Source organism: Gossypium hirsutum, chromosome A07 (genome assembly GCF_007990345.1).
Source record: "Gossypium hirsutum isolate 1008001.06 chromosome A07, Gossypium_hirsutum_v2.1, whole genome shotgun sequence".
Classification (NCBI taxonomy): Eukaryota; Viridiplantae; Streptophyta; class Magnoliopsida; order Malvales; family Malvaceae; genus Gossypium; species Gossypium hirsutum.
The window spans coordinates 57821669-57827432 of NC_053430.1; the positions used below are offsets into that span (position 1 = coordinate 57821669).

A 5764-nucleotide genomic window follows, 5' to 3' on the forward strand; every position below is an offset into this window, starting at 1 on the left:
TATCTGAATTTCGAGCCCTTGGATTGATGCTTACTGGTTCTTGAGTGCTGTTTCGGTATTCTAAAAGCGAGTTTCTGACACCATGATAAAATTTGTTAACATCTCCTCAAGGTTAGGCTTCTTTTCCTACTGGTACGGTGGTTGTTGAAAACCCAGAGGGAGTTGTGGCCTTTGATTCCCTTGGCCTCCCCATGAGAAATTTGGGTAGTTCCTCTATCCTGCATTGTAAGTGTTACTATAAGGATTATTTTGAAGTCGAGGATTATTACTCATATAATTTAATTGCTCGCTTTCCATGATGTGGACATAAGGTGGGTATTCTGAATTGCTTGTCTCCCCTCCACTTGCATTGCATTGCATCACTGGGTGAACCTGTGAAGAACCAAGAAAACCATCAATTTTTCTATTCAAAACTTTTACCTGATTAGAGAGCATGGTGATCGAATCGACGTTAAAAACGCTGGCTGCTTTCGTTGCCTTTGTCCTCATGACCTGCCACTAATAATTATTCAGTGACATCTCTTCTATAAATTCATAAACATCCTCAGATGTCTTATTATTGATAGTCCCACCAGCAGCTGCGTCAGCCATTTGTCTAGTTAAAGGATTCAAGCCATTGTGAAAAGTTTGAACCTGTAGCCAGAGTGGTAACCCATGGTGAGGGCACCTTCTCAACAGGTCCTTGTATCTCTCCCATGCATCATATAGTGTTTCTAAATCCACCTGTAAAAAAAAAGAGATATCATTCCTTGATTTAGCCATTTTAGTCGGTGGAAAATATTTTAGTAAAAACTTTTCGGTTATTTTTTCCCAAGTAGTGATTGACCCTACTGGTAACGAGTTCAACCACTGTTTAGCTTTATTCCTTAATGAAAAGGGAAATAACTGAAGACGAATGGCATCATCAGAAATGCCATTGATTTTAAATGTGTCGCAAAACTCCAGAAAATTCACCAAGTGATTGTTTAGATCCTCATCCTGCAAACCATCAAACTGAACAAATTACTGTATCATTTGAATCGTGTTAGGTTTCAGTTCAAAATTATTTGCAGCAATAGCAGACCTAACTATACTTAACTCAGTTCTTGTTAAATTCGGTTTAGCATAATCATACATAGTGCATGGAGCATGATTCTGATTTACTGGATCAGCGGCAATCGCAGGAGGTAGTGGATTCTCCTGATTTTCAGCCATCTCCTCGGTTGTGGTTTGAATATCGTCTTCTTGCTCTTCCTCTGTGTATCTTAAGCTTTGCCTTATTTCTCTTTGGTTTCTGCGAGCTGTGTGATCGATCTCACTATCAAAAAGTAATGGTCCTGACGGGTTTCTTCTGGTCATAAACTAGAAAAACCTGTCAGAAGCGAATAAAAGAGAAAATTACAAAAGAAAATAAAAATTTAAATTGAAAACAAAGTAAAATGGCTAAAGTAATAAAATCGAGTGTTCCTAATATCTTAGCTCCCCGGTAACGGTGCCAAAAACTTGATACGTGATATTCACGACAAGTTTTAAAAATTTATATTTAATCGTTCTTGAAACTAACTATTATCACGATGAAGGCAAGTGTACCTATCGATCAGTAGTATAACTTTAGCAAGACCGGATTGTCGAACCCAAAGGAACCAAGAGTACTAGTAATTACTTTCTTTTTATTATCTAGCCTAAAAATTAAGGGATTTGTTTATCTAAACTAATTAACTAAACTAAGGATGCACAGAGAGAAAATTGGGGAAAATCTTTTGGAAAAACTTGATTGATTAAGACGATACCCAAGGAAAAATCCACCTAGACTTCACTTGTTATTTAACTCTGAATCAAACTATTTATTCATTTGACTTGATCCGTAGGAATCCCTAAGTTATATTATCATCTGTCTCGAGACTAATAACGTCTAACCCTAGGTTGATTAATTGAAATCTCTTTCTAATTAACACCCTAGTGTTACATTAACTCGATCTATGGACACCCTTATTAGGTTTCACCCTAATCCGGTAAAATCTTGTCACCCTATCTATAGGCGTGCAATCAACTCTGCTTAATTACGACAAATTTACTCTTATACAGGGACTTTTGCTCCTCTGAATAAGCGCATTAACTTGAATCACTATCCTGGAATATTAAAACAAGAATTAAGAACACATAATTAAGAACAAGGCAAATATTTATGATACAATTCAGATAATAATAACAAGATTCGTCTTAGGTTTCATTCCCCTTAGGTAATTAGGGGGTTTAGTTCATAATTATGAAAGAAAACATCTCAAAAGAATAAAAATAACAAAACCTAAAGAAAACCCAAAACTCCTGATGGATCAATCGGCTTTCCTTAAGTAATTTTATGCCTCCTACTCCGTGTGTCCCCTAAGTGCCTCCTCATGTGTTTAAATAGGCTTTAGAATGCCTAAGAGCCCTCAAAAGTGGCCTTTTCTGAATAAGACTATACTTGGGTTCGACAGGGACTCACCCGTGTGACACGCCCATGTGTGATTGCTTTAGACCGTGGTCAAGGCTGTTAAATAGGCACAGGCGTGTGGTCTACCCGTGTAAGTCGTGTTTCGATTATGCTAAATGGACACGACCGTGTGGATTACCCGTGTGAGGAAGTCCTGGCCGTGTTGATTTCCATGTTGGTCCATATTTTCCGTTTTCGACCCGTTTCTCACTCTTTTTACTCTCCTATGCTCACCTAAGATAAAACATGAAACTAAAGGATTAGGAGCATCAAATTCACCAAATCTATGGAGAAATCATTCATGAATGTGCTAAGCATGGGAAAAAAATATGTATAAACTACAGTTTATCACGCGTAAAGTGTAAAAGTTGTGTTCTATTGCTAAATGTGTCTAATAGCTATAAAACCTTAAAGTTAAGTTCTTAAGTGGTAATTAGACCATTTTAATTGTGAGTGGACTATTATTGGCATGCATTAAGTGATTATAATGTTTTATAATTAAGGTGAAATTTGTAATTAATTAATAATGTTATAATAAATAAAACAAAAAAAATATTTTGGCATCATCTTCATCATCTAGCCAAAAATTAGAAGAAGAAAAGCCATGGAAATAGCTTGATACATTCGACCTTGTTTTCTTGACCAGGTAAGTCCATTTTTGTTCAATTTTTAATGATTTCTATGTTTTTGAGATCGTTGCAACTAGGTCTAGCTAGCCCAGGGACTAATTTGCAAAATTGTTAAAGATTTTGAATGTTTCCATTGATGAATAAGTATGCATTTTGAAGTTTCTTGATAGATTATGAATGCTTGTTGACAAGTATACAAGTTTTGTTAAGTGATTTTTGAGAAAAATGCAAAATAAGGATTAAATTGAGAAATGTTGAAACTTTGTGGTTAAAATGTAAATAAAATAAAAAATATGGGCTTCTACGGGTATAATAGTAATTCGGCTAGCATGGGCTAATATTGAATTTCATTAATTTGTGATTTTATGAAATAAGGACTAAATTGTGAAAAATGTGAAATATTAGGGGTAAAAGTGTAAATGTGCTTTAAAGTGTGTTTTGGACTAAATTGAATAGAAGGATAATTAAATGAGTTGAATTTGATATTATATAGATCAAGAAAAGCGGAATTTGAAATTAGATCAAGGGAAAAACAAAGTTTCGAATTAGTCGGTCTATTTCATCGTTTTTGAACCCGAGGTAAGTTTGTATATTATAAGTTTTAATAAAATTGTATTTCACATGCTTTGATATTGCATAAATTGTGAATACGAGACTATGTGTATGATCGATAGTGATTCAACACTGATTCGACATTCGAAATTTCTGTTGAACCTTAGGAATAGTTTAGGATACTAGTGACATGTCATTAAGGGATACACTGAGTTGGCTTCAGGCCATGATATTAGCACTTCGGGTGCGAGTTATACTGATTTGGCTTCGAGCCATGAATATCGACTGATTTGGCTTCGGCCCATGATGTTAGTATTTCAGATATAAGCTACCTTGATTTAGCTTCGGGCCATGGTATAGGTACTTAATGTGCGAGACTCTTGAGTATCCGACTTCTATTCAGAATGGTTCAACTAGTAAACGAAAGATGTGATTAAGTATGAAAATGATATGAGATGGTACAGGTACATACGTGACATGTATAAGCTTTGGTCTAAAGAAACTTGTGAAGAATGTGATTAATATCATAATTGTGTATATGAAAGGTTTGTTAGCTAATATATGCTAAATGTTGAAATATATATTCAAATTGTTGAATTATAATCTTGAGATTGAGTTGAGTTTATTTTATACGAGCTTACTAACCTTTATAGCTTACTTTGTTTATTTTCCCATGTTTTATAGTGTCATCAAGCTAGCTTAGATTCGAGGATTGTTAGAGATCGCTTCACACTATCCACCTAACACTTGGTACCTATGAACTTTGGTATTTAAAGTATATGGCATGTATAGGGACTTGGTCTTTTGGTATATGTATTTTGGCTATTTGTGTTGGCTTGTAAATATTAGGTTTGGTTTATATATACATAGCCATGTGAGTTGGCTTATAATGGTGAATTTGATGGTGTATAAAAGTGCGCAAATGACCTTTGTTTGACTTTAGTAATTGTCTTATAAATGTTAGTTATGATAGTATTTGATGCTTGATGAAAATGGATATGGTGAATATCAAATGGTTGATGAATTGGTAATTAGTATGCTTATGAGTTTATGTAACATCCCTAACTCGTATCTTTCGTCGGACTAGGATTAAAGGTATTACCAGACAAATCAGAACATTTAACTTTCATTTCATAATCATCAAAGCATCATAGATCAGCATCAATATAGAGTCCCTTATATCGGTCATCGAGACCTTAAACATGCTTTAGAAAGGGGTAGGGACTAAACCGAACACGTACAATTTTTTTTTTCTAAATTTAAACATTTTTCAAAGAAGTACAGGTCACACGCCCGTGTGAACGGGTCATGTGCCTTACACGGCATTAGACACGCCCGTGTGTCTAGGTAATGTCAAAACAGGGCATACATACTGACTTGCTCACACGGCCACAAGACACGCTCGTCTGACTTGCCCGTGGTCAAAACTGACTTGGGCCATACGGCTAGCCACACGCCTGTGTGCCTTGGCCGTGCTCGAGCCTGACTTACAAATTGTAAGGTACCTCAGGGGACACACGACCGTACAACATAGTTGTGTGTCGCACTCGGTTGAGACACACGCCCGTGTCTATGCCCTTGTGGACAAAAATAGGCTATTTGAATAGACAACTTGCCACCCCAATTTGGTTCAACCTACAAACACCAAACCAAGGATATTTACACAATAATTTCAGCCAATTTCTAAACCAAACCATACCACATTCATGCCATAACATTATCAGCCATTTACATTCTTATAAACTCAACTCAACAGCTTGCCAAACTTACCATTTCTCATAGCCATTCATGAACACATCAAATAGATCATTTTGCATCACATTTCATATACCAAAATCAAAACATAAGCACAACCATATCAAGCCATATCACATATCTAAATATAAACATTACAAATTCTATCCAAAGTGCTTCTAGCCTATACATGCTATACTTTACTATATACATTTTCAAAAGGTACCAAAATGAGATTCGATAGTGTGGTGACAATCCCGAGCTCACGGTAGCTTCGAAATCTATTAAACAATACAAACAAACACAAAGTAAGCTTTCAAAATCTTAGTAATCCATATACAAATAAACTTATCATTTAAAGCATATAAACATCATCAAATTACTTATACTTTAGAGC

General features: G+C 35.5%; 1 non-coding gene across 1 annotated transcript; it reads left to right on the forward strand.

Moving 5' to 3' along the window:
• Positions 1 to 649: 649 nt before the first annotated feature.
• LOC121204025 (small nucleolar RNA R71) lies at positions 650 to 755 on the forward strand. The gene has a single exon (XR_005898953.1). It is a non-coding gene; the product is annotated as a small nucleolar RNA R71 (small nucleolar RNA).
• The last annotated feature ends 5009 nt before the right edge of the window (positions 756 to 5764 follow it).